Below are 19,965 nucleotides of genomic sequence, written 5' to 3' on the forward strand. Positions count from 1 at the left end.
TAAAGGTCAACTGAAACCTAGCTTCTAACAAGGAGAATAAAAAAAAAAAAATCACTTTTTTTTAAAACGAGGTGACGGGGACAAAGAGAAACTAATGAACTATCCATCCTAACTAAATAACGGTAGTAAATAGGCTAAAAGAACGAAGTAGCAAAGTGCTGCTAAGTGCGCCGACTCAAAGCCAAAAGTGCTAGAGAAAGAACTGCGGGGGGATTGATCGCACAGCATCAGTTAACTGCCTGAATTGGCGCAAGACGGGGATCACGCATGTGCGACCCAATCTGGCACTGCTACCACAAATTTCTGATTACAAGTGCAGGGGCACACGAACACCTAAAGTGGAGCACCCACAGGGATAGCACTTGAAGAACTAGCCCTTTCTGTTCATGTACTCAGTGGCTAAGTGGGCTGGTTCCACAATAATGATACACATGCTGTCTATCGCCCACCACAGTTCAGGAACCCCACTGCTGCAAATCCATCATTTCCTGTACATTACCAAGAGTCACAGTCCTTTGAAGCAGGAAATGTTTAATGGCCTTGCATACTTGGATCACAACGGACTCCAAAATGATTGTCCACTGACTGATTGCAATCCGATGTTGCAAATTTCTAGAGCATGGTTGCCACTCAATTCTCCACTGTCAATGCAGCTCTCATTTTGTGTTCCCAGGCCAAAGGGCTGGGGCAAGCTCTGTACACAGATACAGGAACCTGCTCTTTTGCATCCAAAAGTTTTCAAGCCACTGCTCCTCATTCCAAACCTGCACTATGATGCTATCCCACAAATCAGTGCTCATTTCTCAGGCCCAAAAGTTGTGCTCCACTAGGTGGAGCTGTTCCATGAATGCCAGCAGCAACGTGGCAATTTTTTTCTGTTATGTCCATCAGCATTCAGTTATAGTGCTCAAATATGTCCACATCTTCCTCATCACTATCCTGATCATAGCAGTACTCCCTTAATATCTGCAAATACTCCGAATCATACATCCTGTAGAAGCAACACATATGAGATTTGTCCTGAGCTCTGTAGAGTTCATGCTTCTGTCAAGAGAGATGGAGGAGATCAAACAGCACCATATGATATGACCTATGTGTTTTAAAAATATTTGGGATTATTTCTCTTACAAAAGGAGTATACACTAAAAGCCTAGGGACACAAGTACAGAGCACAAAATATCAATATTCAGTGCCCAAGAACTTTGTTAACAAACATTTCAAGTTGGTTGGCAGTGCCTCCTACTCTTCCAGAATGTCACGTGCACCTGTACTTAAACCTCTGAAAACCAGGAAATAAGAGTTAAGGTACCAGGGCAAGATCCACTGAGGATATATGGTCTGTTTCAGCCAGGACTACCCCATAATAAATAGACATGATGAATGATAAAGTAAATGTGCCATTTTATGAAATATGATAGGTCCCACCAAATTGTATTCTCTCATTTGTCCTCATGTACTCCAAGTGCCTTTCACTGTGTTAGGGACCGTTGCATTGACTGGTACAGAGTACCACAGCTCACAGTGGGAGTTTTGGAGGGGTGCATTCTGCCCTCCAAAGGCACCAGAGACTCCTCATTTCTGTGCTGAGTTATGTGGGTTGTGCAAGTAGAGGAGCAAAATATTCTTGGTATGAGGATTTGTAGCAGTCTGGTAGCATACATAACAGTGCACTATGGAATAGAGGTAGATGCAGGAGATGTTGACGAGGGAATCCTTAGGCCAAGGTTTAAGGAGTGATAATTCTGGTTTGGTTTGTGCAAAGCAAGTGAAGTGGCTGAGTATAGGCCAGTTGTAGTCAATTGGTGTTCACTAAACTCACCCTAAGCACAACTTTTGCTTTAGTAAGGACACAGTCTGACAGTTTCTCCTACTGTACTCATGTGCTGTGTCCCCACAGTATTCCATATCATCTGGAAAGATAGTGTGCTACAATGTCTGTCAGGGGCATCACTCAAGAGGGCACAGTTCAGGTTACAGGAAGGCCCAGGGGAGGACTGATATGGACCTTAATTCTATTTATTGGTTTTCAGAGATTTAAGCATAGGCATTGAATATTCTGGAAGGATATGAGGCACTGCCAGTCAACCTTCATTCTGTGTTCAAGTTTTTGGGCAGTGAATTTCCCTTAGTTTTTGAGGAGGTGGTAGTAGTGAGACAGACAGGCATGATTGCAGAGCAGCTGTGTGGGGGAGGAGGGCGACACAAGGTGGCTTCCTTCAAACACCACTCAGCCATCAGCTCTGCCCTCCTCCTGTCCCATCCATGACCCCAGTAGGGCTAGATGGGCCTTAGCATAAAGGAAGTTGAAGACCAATAGGCTATGAAGAGCACATCTACCACCTGGAGGCATTAAGGGGGACCGAAGGGGAGCCCCAGATTCCACACTTCACTTGGAGAGCTAGTGTAGGGGGAAGAGGATCTGCACAACCCCCTACAACATAGGAGGACCGCAGAGGTATGACGTGACCCATTCAGCTCAATGTATGTTCTCCTCCTTTCTCACTCTAGCCCGTTATGGAATACCAATTTACAAGAATGCACGTGTAAGGTTAAGCTTCTGTCACTGTTTTAGCAAAATTCAGGGACAGATCACAGGCAATAAACAAAGATTCATGGAACCCTGTCCCTGACTTTTATTAAAAATAATTGTCACAAAATGGGGCTAATGGTGGGATGAGAGCCCAAGCCCTGCTGCGGGGAGGGGATTTGGGGGTCCAGCACCACCTGCAGTGGGCAACTTGGAGCTGCAGGGGCCTCCCCACTGCCCTTGGAGGCTCAGAGCTCCAGGGCCCCAGCCAGCTGATTGCTTCAGCCCCGGAGCGGTGGGGTTGGAGCTGAGAATGTCACGGAGGTCTCTGGAAAGTCATGAAATCCATGACTTACATATAAGCTTTCTAGAACAATTTGTATATTACAGGGCTTTATCTGAGGAACCCTTTGACCAAATGACCTGAAATTGTACTACTAACATAGGGCTCCAGCTTTTAAGATTTAACGAATATACACCAATAAAACACTTCCAATTAAAATAAATAAATAAATAAATAAATAGGTGTTTAGTCAATAAACACCAGAGAAACATCAGAAATTGCTACTTGAATCTATGGGCTTGTCTACATGGATGGAGCAGTAATGCAGACTATGGGGGCGTGATTTCTAAAGCACACAAATGTTTTGTGCATTAATTGGTCTGTGTAGACCCTGCCGGTGCATGCTAAAGTGTATACAGTTTGAAACAGTATGTTAAAGAACTCTAGGGAACATTATGAAGAGATTACTCATTACAGTATAACTTAGAGAATTTTTCACTTGACCAGAGCTCACTACACTGCAGCGAGTAATCTATTATTGTATTGTAGTGGGGTGGTTACCCCGCTCCTGCCTGGAAGGGCTTAAAACAGCCCTGGCAAAGGGCTGCAGCTCTAAAAGCTGGGCCAATTGGGGAAGTAGCCACAACTGGGCCATGCCCCAATCAGGCCACAGCTGGCCTGTATAAAAAGGCTGGGAGCCAGGAACTCAGCAGTCTCTCTCTGCACTCAGAGAGAGAAGGGCCTGGCTAGAGGGAGCTAAGACAGAGTACCTGAGTGGAGCAGGGCTGGGGAGCTCCAGCCTGGATAGCCCCAGGCTGTGGCCTAATAGGAGACCAAGGGGTACTGGGGATTGCAGAGGGCAGCCCAGGGGTAGGCCAAGGCAGCAGGTCCAAACCCAACCTTGCCTGTGATGAGTGGCCTATACTGCAGTCTTCCCCAGGGAGCTGGGGCTAGTTGGTGACTGGCAGTGGCCTTATTCTGAGGCAAGGTAGGGATAGTGGGTGGGGGTTCCCCTGGGAGGAGAGACCCTAGTACTGAGGGGTGTACTGCCAGGGGGCAGCTCCCAGAGAAAGGGGCACCAGGGTCCTGGGAGGGACACGGGGCCAGAGGATAGGCGGATCACCAGCCTGCAGAGGGTGCTCTGATAGCTGGATTGAGCTAATTCCCAGAGTCACCAGCAGGAGGCGCTGCCACAGGGGTGAGTCCGCACCTCTACATATATATACAAAGAGAGCCCTGAAAAACTGCAATTTTTGGACATCTACATAAAACTCAAATTTCTAAAAACACCTCCTCCATTTTTCACCCTGCTCCAAAACATGCCCTATACTAACTCTAGCCCTGGCTCCAATGTGGCCATGGTGGAACAGTAGCACTATCCATCAGCTATCCTTCAACACGAGGAGGTCTGTCAGGGGAAAATGTCATTGATGAGACTTAAGATGGATGAGGAGTCCAATTCGTGCTCTACAGGATTTTCCACGACAGGTGGTTGCTTGGAGAGGGCACAACTGCTGGCCAGGATGCTGTACACTTTTCTTCCTCCTCTTGAGCAAGGCAATTCTCTTCATAATGGGATGAGGCCTGATGTATGATGAGATGCCATTACATAAGAAGGGTCATACTGGGTCAGACTAATGGTCCATCTAGCCCAGTATCCTGTCTTCTGACAGTGGCTAATGCCAGGTGCTTCAGAAGGAATGAACAGAACAGGTAATCATCAAGGGATCCATCCCATCACCCATTCCCAGCTTCTGGCAAACAGAGGCTAGTGACACTTCAGAGCATGGTTTTGCATCCCAGTCCATCCTGGGCTAATAGCCATTGATGGATCTATCCTCCATGAACTTCTCTAGTTCTTTTTTGAATGCTGTTATAGACTTGGATTTCACAACATCCTCTGGCATTGCAGTCTATTGCCAGCAACTCTTCTGAATTCGTAGAATCAATCCCTCTCTTCTTAAGACATACTTCCGGGGTATCCTTGTAGCGTTTCCTCCGTCCCCTGTGGGTCTTCTTACCATGACTAAGTTGAGAAAAGAGGTCTTGCTTTGGAAGACTAGTATCAGCCATCCACACACAATGACCAACCCAGCGAAGTTGATGTTTCATAATCTTTGCCTCAACACTGGTGATTTTAGCTGCAGAGAGAACGCTGGCATTGGTGTGACGATCTTCCCATCTGATACAGAGAATCCTCCTAAGGCAGTGTTGTTGGTACCACTCCAGACGCTTAAGATGGCTTAGATATGCCATCGATGTCTCTCAACAATAAAGAAGAGTGGGGATGACTACTGCATTGTAGACCAGGAACTTAATTTCCATACACAGATCTCTGTTAATAAAGACATGACTGAACAACTTTCTAAAGGATACGCTGGCACAATGTTCAATCTCCACATCAAGATTGGCTGTCTGGGAGAGGTGGCTACCAAGGTAAGGGAAATGCTCAACATTTTCCAGGGCTCACCACCGATGACAATTTGTGGGAGAAGGGGGGGAAATGTGCACTGGGGCAGGCAGGTGGAGCACCTTAGTCTTCCCAGTGTTAAGGAAAAGTCCCAGACTATGATAGGCACCTGAGAAAAGATCTAGGGTGGACTGCAAGTCAGCACTATCACAGCTCAAGTAACACCAGGATTTCCATTTTAACACAGGTGGAAAAAAAAGTCTACAAAAATTGCATTAGAATATAATTTTAAAATGTTTATTGTAGGACTGTTGATTAATCACTTAATTCACGCGATTAACTCAAAAAAATTAATCATGATTAATCACAGTTTTAATCGCACTGTTAAACAATAGAATACCAAATGAAATTTATTAAATATTTTGGATCTTTCATATACATGAAAATGTAGAAACATCCAAAATATTTATTTATATATATATATATAATTCTGTGTTGTAATTGAAATAAAGTGTATATTATTTTTTATTGCAAACATTTGCACTGTAAAAATAAGAAATAGTATTTTTCAATTCACCTCATACAAGTACTGCAGTGCAACCTCCGTTGTGAAAGTGCAACTTACAAATGTAGAATTTTTTTGTTTACATAACTGCACTCAAAACCAAAACAATGCAAAACTTCAGAGCCTACAAGTCCACTCGGTCCTACTTCTTGTTCAGCCAATCACTAAGACAAACAAGTTTGTTTACATTTGCAAGAGATAATGCTGCCCTCTTCTTATTTACAATGTCACCAGAAAGTGAGAACAGGCATTTGCATGGCACTTTTGTAGTTGGCATTGCAAGGTATTTACGTCCCAGATATGCCAAACATTCATATGCCCCTTCATGCTTCGGCCACCACTCCAGAGAACCTGCTTCCATGCTGATGATGCTCGTTAAAAAAACAACAATGTGTTAATTATATTTGTGACTGAACTCCTTTGGGGGGAACTGTATGTTCCCTGCTCTGTTTTACCTGCATTCTGCCATATATTTCATATTATAGCAGTCTTGGATGATGACCCAGCACATGTTCATTTTAAGAACACTTTCACTGCAGATTTCACAAAATGCAAAGAAGGTACCAATGTGAGATTTCTAAAGATAGCTACAACACTTGACCCAAGGTTTAAGAATCTGAAGTGCCTTCCAAAATCTGAGAGGGATGAGATGTGGAGCATGTTTTCAGAAGTCTTAAAAAAGCAACACTCCGATGCAAACTCCTGAACCCAAACCACCAAAAATGAAAATCTACCTTCCGCTGGTGTCATCTGACTCAGATAATAAAAATGAACATGCGTCAGTCTGCACTGCTTTGGATTGTTATCGAGCAGAACCCCTCATCAGCATAGAGGCATACCCCCTGGAATGGTGGTTGAAGCATGAAGGGACATCTGAATCTTTAGCTCATTTGGCACGTAAATATCTTGCGACGCCAGCTACAGCAGTGCCATGAGAATGCCTGTTCTCATTTTCCAGTGACATTGTAAACAAGAAGCAGGCAGCATTATCTCCTGCAAATGTAAACAAACATGTTTGTCCAAGCGATTGGCTGAACAAGAAATAGGACTGAGTGGACTTGCAGGCTCTAAAATTGTACATTGTTTTATTTTTAAATGCAGTTATTTTTGTACATAATTCTACATTTGTAAGTTCAACTTTCATGATAGAGATTGCACTACAGTACTTGTATTAGGTGAATTGAAAAATACTATTTCTTTTTTCCACAGTGCAAATACTTGTAATCAAAAATAAATATAAAGTGAGCACTCCGTATTGTGTTGTAATTGAAATCAATATATTTGAAAATGTAGAAGATATCCAAAAATATTTAAATTGGTATTCTATTGTTTAATAGTGGGATTAATCGCACAATTAATTTTTTTAATCACTTGACAGCCCTAGTTTATTGTCATTTGTGCACTGCTTGATTTTTTTTTATACCAGTATGACTGTTTTAAAAATGGCCATGTGACTAACATTTTTCTAATATCTGACTTTTACTTCAAACTCCTTTTTCGAAGGAACACCACCACTTAGGCCTGGTCTACACTAAAAAGTCAGGTCAACCCAGCTACATTGTTCAGGGGTGTGAAAAATCCACACTGCCCAAGTAACGTAGTTAAATTGACCTAATCCCTGGTGAAGACAAGTGCTAGGTCAATAGAAGAATTCTTCCATCAACCTAGCTATTGCCTCTCTGGAAGGTGGATTGCATGAGCCAAGGAGAGAACAACTTCTGGCATAGATAGTGTTTACAAAGCACTACAGCAGCACAGCTGTGCCACTGTAGCATTTCAAGTGTATACAAGCCTTTTACAGGGTTGAAATTGATAGGTGTGAGCTCTTGATTTGTGGAGACTGGATGAATTATTGTAGAACATTTAAATGTGTTTTCTGTGTTTATTTTTCATGATAAACGTAAGGTACTGTTTTCACAGACAACAGTATGCTAGTGCTGAATTTGTGAATGTAAACTTTATGCTAGTCCTTAAAATAGTGCTCTCTATTATGGGTGCATTTCTTGATGCTTAGCAATCAGGGTGGATAAAAATCGATTTTTTAAAAAATAAACATTTTTTTAATTTTTTTTTATTTAAATCAGATTTTATTTTTTATTTTTAATAATAAACTTGTTTATAATGAAATCTGAATTTAATACAAAATATGCTAAAACCTACATTTATAAGCTCTTAAAATGTTTAAATAAAAATAAGTATGCTGAATCCATGAGCCTAAATCAAAAAATTTGAGTTAAAGGTTGCTTTTCAGTATAGAGAAAGAATCGGGAAATGTTTATGGTCAAGCTTTATAAATATGGCACAATAAGTCATGTATGTATTAAGGGCTTGACCTTGTGGGGGACCCAAGAGCTGTGCTAATGGGTGCAAGAAACTGGCAAAGTCATCACAGACATTGTAACCCAGCCTCTGACTCCAAGAGACACCATAATGTGTATCTGATCAGAATTATCTGCTTAGCCCATCATTTTTGTGGGGAAGGGATTCTGCAACCAAGCATACCTTTTAGCCTATACATACTGTTACTGAATGTAGAAATCAAGACTAGGAAGTTATTTTGTGTAAGAGCCCTTAGCATGTGCTTTTCAACTAAAAAATGAATGGTATGGTTTAAGGAGTCAAATATTTTGCAATATAAGAAGCTTTTAGTTGTACTATAAAATTAGTGCAATGAATAGGTCACACGCAAAAGACAGTTTTAGTACAGAAGGCCCATCCCTTTGTCAATATTGTGATACACATGGATTCACAGCTCTGTATGTTTAAAAATCCATTAATTCAGGGCAAGGCTTAATTTTATTTCATTTTGATATTACTTAAATGGCTAAAATGCATCTACCAGAATTGCATTGCTATAGCGGGAGCAGTAGTGACCATAATAAGAACACAAGAACGGCCATAGTAGGTCAGACCAAAGGGCCAATGCCAGGTGCCCCAGAGGGAATAAACAAAACAGCTAATCATCAAGTGATCCAGCCCATCGCCCATACCCAGCTTCTGGCAAACAGAGGCTAGGGACACCATCCCTGTCCATCCTGGCTAATAGCCATTGATGGACCTATCCTCCAGGAACTTATCTAGTTCTTTCTGAACCCTGTTATAGTCTTGGCCTTCACAACATCCTCTGGCAGAGTTCCATAGGTTGACTGTGCGTTGTGTGAAGAAATATTTCCTTTTGTTTATTTTAAACCTCCTGCCTATTAATTTTATTTGGTGACCCTTAGTCCTTCTGGTGTGAGAAGGAGTAAATAACACTTCCTTATTTACTTTCTTCACATCAGCCATGATATTATAGACTTCAACCATATCTCCCCTTAGTCGTCTCTTTTTAAGCTAAAAAGTCCCGGTCTTATTAATCTCTCCTCATACAGAAGCTGTTCCTTACCCTTAATCATTTTTGTTGCCCTTTTCTGAACCTATCAACTAAATACAAAGGAGACAGAACAATGGACTGTAAGAGCCACTAACGCTCTTGTGATGCAAGACAAGGTGCTCCAACCAACCGTCCCGTGTGGTAAGAATGAATCGGGTGGGCGGCATCTAATATACTGACAAGGGAGCGCCGCAGCTGAACCTACGAATACCACCAAGGCAAAAGTCTCTGACGACTGTGCACCCACATGGGCATGCACACACCTAGAATAGAATCGACATGAGCAAGCACTCGAAGTAGTACAGAATCAGTAAGGGTTTGATCTTGCAAAGTGCAGACTGCTGAGCACACAACTCCCAAGATGGTCAGAACCTCGAAGAATTCAACTGTAGTAGCACAAAATGAGTAATGCCATTACTTTCCCACTTCCAACCACCATGCATGGAAGTACAGGAGACAAAGAAGTCCAGAACAAGGAATAGGCAAGGATACATTTTGCCTGGGCTCCCTGCCCGGCTCCTGGAAGCGGTCGGCATGACCCAGTGGCCCATAGATGGGGGCACGGCCAGGGGGGCTTCATGCGTTGCCCCCACCCTGAGTGCCCGCTCCGCAGCTCCCATTGGCTGGGAACCACAGCCAATGGGAGCTGTGGGGGCAGTGCCTGCAGTTGAAGGCAGTGAGCAGAGCCGCCTGGCTGGCCGCACCTCTGCTTAGGAGCCCTAGGGATGCAGGGAGGGAGGGACATGTTGCCACTTCTGGGGAGCCCCCTGAGGTAAGCGCTGCCCCGAGCCCTCACCTCCTCCCCCGCCCCAATCCCCATCCCCTTTCCACTCCCAAACTCTTGCTACTGTTGTGGGGGGCCCACAGTGGCCCAAGACTGCCCTAGCAGCGGTTGGTGCAGCTGGCCCAGGGGTTGCCTGAGCAGCTCGAGCGGCCACCGGGCCAGTTGCACCAGCAGTCATGGAGGTCCCGGAAAGTCATGAAATCAGTGACTTCTGTGACCTCCATGACAGACTTGCAGCCTTCCTATGATGTTAGCATTGAGAGGTATTGATTTTTTATTTTATTTTTTAATCCTGGAACTAAACAACAGATACCAAATCTCAACCACATATTTCAATAATTGTGTTTCATCCAGTCCTGTACCTCCCCGACCTTAGTCTGCCTGTATGGGCCTTCACTGAACCCATTGTAGGATTGGGGCTAAAGACAGCACGGCGGCAGATGCCATGGCAGTTAGGGAGGTTGCACTAACCTAGATAACTCAATAAATCAATTACACATTTGGCCTAAAGTACCTAGACATAATCCAAAAGATATTTTTAAGTACATTATTTTCTAACTGATGCAATGCTTTTAAGGTAATATAGGTAACATTAAAACTAAAACATGGAACAAATGCTGTCATTTTGTGTCAGAAGACTACTGTGCAAGATACCATAAATATATTAGGAGCTATGTATTTAAATACTATACTGTGAGTTTGACACGTTCGATACCGCAGGTATGTTAAAATAATCATTTTTCATTTTATTCAAATATTTGTAAAAACATGTAATGATTTTGATTATAGTTATACAAAATGTTTACAACAAAATTTCGTAGCCTAGGAATTTCAATTGTGTGGACTTGTAAGTTTACCTCATAACTACAATTTTTATAAACCAAATCTATTTTATAAACCACCTATCCAAGACTTAAGAGAAAACTTGATAAATCATGCAACTCCTTTGTCCAGTGTCTTAAGAGTATAAATGAGGCTTCAGAGAGGGAAACATAATTCAATAACAGGTTTTTAAAAAATAAATCCGATGTGAATTATATAAAGATAGTAAGAGGGAGCTGATTAAATGATACTATTAACAAGATAGTGTTCAGTGCAACAACACTTTGTCTTTATAAGAGCTGAGTAAAGCCTTTTTATGGATTTATGTTGGATTTATGTCAATTAACACAAATGTAAGGATAAATTAACCTACCTATGGCAAAAGGATCATGTAAATGTCCTGTTCAGTTCATTTCTTCTGAGGTTATGTCTACACTCAAATTGCTAGTGGCACCGCTGCAGCAGTGCTTCAGTGTAGACATTCACTATAGTGACAGAAGTTCTCCCTTCACCATAGTTAGGTTATAGCTACACTTAATGCTATAGCAGCACAGCTGTGCCACAACAGTGGTTCACAACCTATGATGACTGGAGGTAAGCCAACTTAATTTTGTAGTATAGACTAAGCTTTTATCTACCTCCCCGAGAGGCTGTAGATAGGTGGACCGGGTTAGTTCGGCATCTCTCAGTAGTGTGGAATTTTCAGTCGTGAGAGACACAGCTGTGCTGATGTAAGTTTTCAGTGTAGTCCTGCTCTGAAGCATCTGACACTGACCACTTTCAGAAGATAGGATGGATCATGGCTCTGACCCAGTATGGACATTCTTATATAAACCCATCTAGAAGTTTTGGAGGAGGGGATTTGCTGAGTATTGTTTGGGTAAGTGTGTGTGTGTGAGAGAGAGAGTGTGTGTGTGTGTGAGAAAATTAGCAGAAGAGAGAGAAACTGTGAACAGATAAGAACAAAGAGGCAGAGGCAAAAGGCAAGAAAGTCAAACATTAGCTTCTGAGCACAGTGATCCAAGAAAAAGCTAGATAGCAAGTTCTCTGGGTCTAATGTTGGCTAAAGAGGCTTGATGCTGTAGAAACTGGATATTTTGTTCTTTGTTCCTCCTGCATTCACAGAAGCAGGACTTTGTATATTCCTTGTAAACAAACAACACTGCATAAAACAAAAAGACTCCACCCACTTCTACTTCCAACTCTCCAACAGTGGCATAAGTTGGGGGTGGGGGAGGCAGGGCAAATGCTCCCTCTCCTCACCAAAGGTTTTTGCACTTGCTCAAAGTCCCATAGATCAGGGAGATAGAAGGGTCATGATCTGACCACTTTTAAGCAGTGCTGCCATATTAAATCAATATGGCTTCTGTCAGAGAGGTCCAGTACTGAAATCTGAGCTGGCTGTTCCTCCAGAGAGATGGAATCGCCAGGCCAAATTTCAGGGAGTGGCACTGTAACATGGTGCATAGGGTCACACCACTCAAATTTGGCCTGCTGCCAGATGGAGTAGCACTGCAACTTGGTGCACAGGGAACCTGTTCCTGTACAGCACAGCATAGGGAAGTCTGCCAAGAACTCAACTCCTGGTGGCACTGGCTCATGCACTGTGTGGATAAGAAAGAGGGAACCTCCCTAGCAGAGACAGACACAGGGTCCCACGGGGGGTCGGGACCAGAACAGCTCACGTGGATAGGCAGGGATGAGAATTTACACACACACACACACGCCATGTATCTGACTTGGTGCCACTGGTTTCCCCCGCGCACTAAACTCTGACTAGCCACTTAGATTAGAAAGGGGCAGCGTTACATTGAGGCGCAAGCAAGTTGCAGACAGCACCTTAACTAAGTCATGGGACTGGCCAACCCAAACAGGATACGCCTCCTTTAGTCAACAGGTCTGTTTGAGAAGCGGTCCGGATAATAGCGAGCGCTTCCTGGACACTTGTTTGCCCTTCGCCACATAGCAGCCGCTCGCTTCTACTTTCTAAGCAACCTTCAGCAATAGCTTGGCTTTGTGCCTCCCCGGGAGCGGGCAGACACACCCGGGCGCTAGACACAGAGCCGGGCTGCGCTGGAGCAGGATGAGAGACCCACCACGCTCGCGTTTGGCCTGGGAGCGCTTTGCCCGCCCCATACGGGACAGTTACCGGGGAGCTGCGGCCACCACCCCGCCCTGAGGGGATAGGACTAGGCCCTGCCAGCACGCAAGCGGGGACCACGGCCCGGGAACCGGCCGCAACCACACGGGGCCGGGATGGTGGAGCAGTGGCGGTCACCGCAACAGGGCTCCTAAGGGACGAGGCGCCCCCGCGGGCCTCGCACCGCGCCCTGAATGGTTCCCCCCGGCCCAGGGGATCAGCGTCCGACGCCCCCAGCGGCGGGGGCAGCTCACCTCGTGTGGCGGGAAGACGCGGATCAGGCGGCCGGGCTCTCCTCAGCGCGCCTCTCCAGCCCGCGGAGCCGCTGCTGCGTCCAGGTGAGCGCTGGGGGCTGGGGCCTGTACTGCGCGTGCGCGCCGGCCCCGCCCCAGCTTTACCTGGCCGCCCAGGTACGCCTGAGCGAAGCCCGCGTGCCCCAGCCGCCAGCGAGACTCACCGGCCGCGGCTCCACCTCGCCCCGCCGGCCCTCGGCTCTCTTGTGCTCTTCAGCATCTGCTGCTGACAGGAAGACTGCTCCTGGGCGCCGACAGCAGCCGGCGGGTGCTTTTGGCTTGAAATACGCACCTGGTTTCCCCTAGCCCTGGTCTCAAGCGGGCGGGCTGCCCCGGCCCTGGGCCCAGCCCTAGAAAGCTCTCACTTCCACATGAAATGCACATTAATCTACCAACCCATGTAAGAGGAGGAACAGGCGTCCCACTTCCATGGCCAAGGGGCAAAGTTTCAGCTGTGCCACTCAGTGCCAGCCGCACTTTCCCTCTTCTGCCATACAGGAGCGTTTATTTTATTTGATGTAAGTAGTTATCGACCACCCCTGTAGTGGGGTAGAGTTTACACATTGTCGCCTTGGCTTTGAAACACTCCTCCAAAGCCATGATCATCCCTCCCGCTACCCCCAGCTCCTTTGTGAGACTTGCAGACCCCGCTAAGTTGCACCTGACCAAACAATGCTGCATAAACAATTCAAACATTCCCAGGACTCAATTTTTCTTAGTTTTACCAGATTTCTGCTATTTAAAACTCATTTAATTCTTCAGGATTACATTACAGGATTTACAGAATATAAACATTAGGGTAGGGACTGCCACTCAGTGTTCATACAGCACCTACCACACTGGAAGCCACAGCTGGCACAGGGCAAATGTCACACTACTTCTAACAATACCTTATTGTAATAGCACCATACGAATTACTGTCTTTTAATACATTTAGTTTTTTTAGCTTGCCCTCTCATTCATCAATTGCATTTTACAGTACATTCTGCAGTTCTTTGCTTTAATTCATTATATAATTACAATCATCAGAGTATGACTCATGAGCTGACATTAAGACATCCATATTAAGAATTTTTTTAGTTCTGTACAAATACATTTGAAGGAATGAACTGTGCCTTGTCTGTCTTGTTCTAATGAGGGTTCAGACAAAAGACAGCAAACACACTTGAAGTTAGATTTATATAATGTTAGAATAAGCTTACTATAATGAAGATTCCACAAGTACTACTACTTTATTATGCTCATATTGTCTGCATAGTCGTACAACACAAGAAATATCAAAACTGTACAAATCTTAAAATGTAAACCTTGTGCCTCACAGAACATAGCACATTTGGTAACATTTCCCTTAACTTTCTTTTGCCCTTGTTTTCTATAAATAGTTGCATGGAGTGAGTAACTTTTAGCAAAATTGTGTAATTTTCTACCCCTTCCCCCCTCCCCCTTTTGTTTAATTTCCAATGTGTAGATGTGTTTTTTCTTGCAGTGTTTCAGGGCTGACATTTAATTGAGCAGCAGGATGCTCTAGTTTTTCTCCAAAAGGATAAGTGCTGCATGTAAGAGTTGGATGACCAGGTACACTCCGCATGCATTACTGGGGGCGGGAAAAACATTTAAAAAGGCCTTAAAGAGAGGATCACAGTGAGTTCCTTCCTTTTATAATGGCAGTATAAAATCCCCCAAACACTGTGTCACATAATGCAGAAAACATTCAACTTTACATATAATAAAAATCATACTCAGAACCAAATTTGAGGTGTGACTCTGTTCTGAAAAGTGACTTTATGGGGGAAAATGACAAGGTAATGTCCTATGTGTGTGTCTCTCGAACTTCCAGATTACATGTTCTTTATATATAATTTTTTTAAAATTAAACAATCTCAAAGTCAAACAGTCTTTTTTTCTGGCTCACTGATAAGTATTCTACCATTAGAATTAAGATAACTAGTTTTGCTGAACCAAAATGGAATCCAGCTCATTCTCCTGTTATACTGACTGCAGTGGTAACAGGGATTTAAAAAAACCCTAATTTTATCAGTAAAGCAAGCACCTAGGATTCTTGGTTCCACTGTGTATGCAATCTGGATCTGGGCTTAATCAGACTGAGCCACGTGCTTATCATGATTCATACTAATCTATGCTGACCACTGAGGCCACTTCCAGATTATGAATACAAGGTGTTCTTGTATGAGTTCATTCAAGTAAATTCTAGTCTACCTTCTAGACTTTATCTCCACTATATAATGGATGTTAAAAGTACAACTTGCCTTCTCTACAGTAAAATTCCACCAAATGTTAAAAAACACTTTCTCCTAGTGAATACAGTCTAAAGTGGTCAGCATCATGTCATCTAACTCCATTCTATTCAACCATATTCAAATATGGCAAAAATTGGTAATGTGCACACAGCCTAAAAAGGTGTCAATTTTCAGAGTAGGAGTGAATTAACTCATTTATCAATTTTTTGCTAGTTTGCTAATTATCAATACTAGCATTATGTATGTTTAAACATAACTCTGAACAGGGGCAAACCCATTTTCTCTTCATAGTTATTTCTGCAGTGAAATAAAAGTGGTTCAATTGTAAAAATAATTTCTATATGCAGACTGTTACAAAATGAGTTTATGATTTCACTGCAAGATGAAGAAAGAAGAAACTGGTCATAAAAGACCTTTTTCAGGTTATGAAATAATTGCATTAGGAGGAACACAATGTGGCAGGTGAGTTACACTGCTTTATCTAAATATTTTTTTAACCCGTGGCCCCCTCTAGGATATAAGTAATAGAAAAAAACCCAGATCCAAAGTATTAGCTAGGGTTATAACTTTTTCAGATAACAAGGGTTAAATGTGTTCAGACAATTAAATATAAGTAGCAGGGGGTAAAGTTCTGTTCATGGGGTGTTTATAAGCACTGCAGAAGTAGAGCTTCAGGGCTGTGTTTTTTAGGGGCAGTGGAAGAAGGGAGTTTCATTAGTGTGATTGACAGAAAAGAGGGGATTGAGGTTTGGAATGAGAACACCTGGTTAGGAGTGAAATATGGCAGGGACAGATGGATGGTGATGTTTCAATTCCTGCGGAGGTTAGGAGCATCACCTCAATCCTTATTTGGGAGATTCAGTTTCTGCACCACTGCACATCTGAAATGATGCTCCTAATATCAACAAGACTAGAGCATCAGACGCCCCTTCTTCCAGAACTCTCTCTTCCTCACCAACTTTTAAGACAATTATTTAAAGTTCATGGGGTTGTTCTTACTATCTTGAACTCTGTGCCATACAATAGGTTAAATACAACCAGAAGTACCTGCTTTCCATTTAAAGTACTAGTGTACATTACTAATACTATTTTCTTAAGTCAATAGTGAACAAAATAAAGATTGTGTTGTTCTAAAGACAACATTGTTACACAGTAAAAAAAAAAAGTGGTGGTTTATGGAGGCTTCATCAATTCCATAGGTCACTGCAAATCTTAGAGCATATAGCACAAATACTGGAGAATGCACAGCAATTTGGGGCCACTAAAATTTCACTTGACCAGCTAAGCAAAGAATTTGTAAAGCAAATAGCCAAAACCCAACAGGATGTAGCGCACCATCACAAGTAGACAAAGAAAGCACTAGAGAAGGAACATTGGTTTTGGAATCTCTGCCAACTTGAAGAGGAATGTTTTAGTCTTAAGCTAGTGTCTAGATTCTCCTCCCTTAGGGAAAAAAAACAATTTTTTTTTTCACCAAAATGTAGGAAAAACCACCAGTAATTTTAGAGACAGAAGATCTAAGTCCTCTTGTCCACCCCATACTAGCATAAATTGGTCCCTACTGTACCCTTTTGAATTTGAAATGACTAATATACTGTATATTTTATATAGGAGTCACTCAAAATTTGTTCTGCTCAGTTTCATCACAGCATTCCTAGTTACATGCCTCAGGCTTTCTCTAAAGAAAGATACACATCTCTTCCATGATGTGTGCATCTTTCAGTTACTTATAATCAATATTTTATATTTCCCATTGACCATCAGTTAGCAAAGCCATACAGATATATATATATACACACACACACACACACACACACACACACACACACCGCCCCCTCCCCCCAGGGTAGACCCTCCAGGCCTTTATTTTTATTTATTTAGCATTTAACAAAATGGGAAGGAATTAAGAATCGCTTTCTGGTATTGAATTTCCCAGAACTGTTTCAGTATTCTATGTGCAGTCTCACCAGTGCTGTACAGAGAAATCAGTTCCCTAGTCCATGACATAATGCCTTTGCAGACAGCTCAGAATAGCTTTTGCTTTCTTTGCTACCATATCAAATTGCAAGGTCCTATCCAATTTCTGTCCATTATCACTGTAGATACTTTTTGGCATTATTGTTTTCCAAGAATCTCTAATTGAATATCTGTGTTTACAATTATTTCCCCCTAGATTTGTTGGTTTGTATTTTACAGATTTAATTTCATATCTCACCCATATTTTTAACATCCGACTTGGTAATCTTTTGTCCCTGCTGATATTTGGAGCACCTTTTGATTTAGTACCATCTATAAATGTAATTAGTTTGCCATTTACCATTTCTTGCAGATCATTCAAAGATATCCAGTTTTTGGATGCTATCACACTGATTCAGAATATTCAATAACCAGAATACGGAGTTATCTTTTACCAGAATATGCAAAATGTTCAGTGTAAAACTAACAAAAACCACATTTTTATGGCTCTCATGTTATATTTATCCAGATCGTTTCACATGAGGCCTGGGCAGTACTGGCTTGATAAAAATGATGAAATTTAAAATGCTAGCATTAAGTATTTGTTTACAATACAAGGGACCATATTATCCAAAACCAGTTTTAAAAGGCATTGTTCCCAGTAAGGTGCCTGTGAAAGTTTCTACAATTTCCCTGGTAAGCATAGACCAGATGTAACCATCTTCTGGATGAAGGCCCTGATCCTGAAACTTTTACGCATCTGAGCAACTTTACACATTTAAGGAATCCCACATGCTGCAGTGATAATGGATTGTTACTACTGATGAGTCAAATACTGTATTTTTAAGTGTAAAGTTTTCTTAATTGAACATCTTAATGTTTGATGCTTAATATTTTGGTATATGAGTCAAGCATAAAATCCTGGCCCCACTGTTCATTGAGTTTTGCACTGATTTCACTGAGGCCAGGATTTCATCTCAAATGTCTAATCTACAGTGGAAAAACACTTATCCCAAACTCTTTTCAAAGATTGTTCTTGTCAGAAAGGTTGCTGACAAGTTTTCTCTGGCCAGCACAGGCTTAGTCTAACAATAACTTCATATGTATAAAATTACTCATGTTTAAGTGTTTGCAGGATTAGGGTTTAGGACCCTAATTTAGAGTTGTCCCTATTATGAACCCTCCCTAGTGTGGCTACAACAATTTGCAAAGTGGTTCATAACATAGTTAGACCTGGTCTACACTGGCCGGTGTAGAGATGTACTCTTATTTTAAAATTATTCAGTATTAGTTTGATTAGTCTGCTTATTTTAGCTAGTGAAATTATTGCCATTTTACCTCTAAGATAATTCATATGGTATTGGCATAGTGCTCAAAATAGAGATAGAAAAGCAGTCTACCAGAGCCTGTTCTGCTTACAGTCAGAAAAGCTACCCTATGGATGTCCTCCTAGAAAATATTTCAGGGATCCTAAACCAAAAGGGGGTGGAGGGGGAGAGAGAAGACACCTCTGGTTTGTGTTGCTATAGCCACAGGACACTTAGATCTCGAGTGAATGAATCAATAGAAAACACACTCACTCCCCTCCCTTGTTCACCAAAGGCAAGAGTGGAAGATGGGTTGCTAGGAAACATCATACTGAAGATTGGAGCTCTTTGAAATTAACATAGCTGACTTCCCTCAATCCCAGGAGCCTCTTCTATTCAAAACCATTATTAGGAAGGTGGCTTGGAAAAAGACTGCAAAAGAAATAACTACTAAAATAAAAAACAGCAGATCAGGAATCAGCATTTCCAATTATACAGAAATGAAACAAGGTCATTCAGTTTAAAAAAAAGGCAGTTTGAGAGAGAATGTAAAGAATACAAAATGACAAGAGTTTGAAGTGGTTCATATGGACCAAAAAGAAAACATTTAATTCATCTGAGAAAAGTACATTTAAGCAACACTTAAGACAGACTGTCTATAATCACAGCATATTTGTTCATCTTTGGATTTAAAGGTTTCTTCCCCCACTTCCCGCCTAAAAAGATTTCATCCTTAACAAGACATTAGGGACTGGAAGGCTCAGGAATTCTTAATGGAAAATTGGAAGCCTTTTACCAGGATTGCCAATATGAATACAGCCCTGTTTGGTAAAAACAGGAAATTATAATAATCAGATGGTAGTTGAGTGACCTTGTGGTCTCAGTTCAGTTCCTAGCAACTAGTGTTTACATCACAAAATGTCCATGATCAAACCTTCCTTACTCCCTCCCCATAGTTTGCTCTTTTTAATGAGACAGCCAAGATTAAATGGACATGGTGGGTGAGTGAATACCTTTTAGTGGACCAACTTCTGTTGGTGGGAGAGACAAACTTTCGAGTTTACACAGAGCTCTTCAGGTCTTGGAAATGTACTCAGTGTCACAACTAAATATAAGGTGGAACACATTGTCTAGCATAAGTAGTTAACACATATTTCAAGCTCTGTGTAAGCTTGAAAGCTTGTCTTTCTCTCACCAGAAGCTGGGCCACTGAAATATATTACCTTACCCATCTTGTATTGCTAATA

The 19,965-nt window shown here is 42.3% G+C and overlaps 1 protein-coding gene across 1 annotated transcript in view; it reads right to left on the reverse strand.

The window, feature by feature from the left end:
- Window positions 1–13,394, reverse strand: part of GALNT3 (polypeptide N-acetylgalactosaminyltransferase 3) — a 50,156-nt gene extending 36,762 nt beyond the window's left edge. Inside the window, exon 1 of the mRNA XM_008178430.4 lies at window positions 13,159–13,394. The gene's annotated coding sequence lies outside the window, so the exon portion shown is untranslated. The remainder of the gene's footprint in view (window positions 1–13,158) is intronic.
- Between the last annotated feature and the right edge of the window lie 6,571 nt (window positions 13,395–19,965).

This window comes from Chrysemys picta, chromosome 11, assembly GCF_011386835.1.
Source record: "Chrysemys picta bellii isolate R12L10 chromosome 11, ASM1138683v2, whole genome shotgun sequence".
Taxonomy (NCBI): domain Eukaryota; kingdom Metazoa; phylum Chordata; order Testudines; family Emydidae; genus Chrysemys; species Chrysemys picta.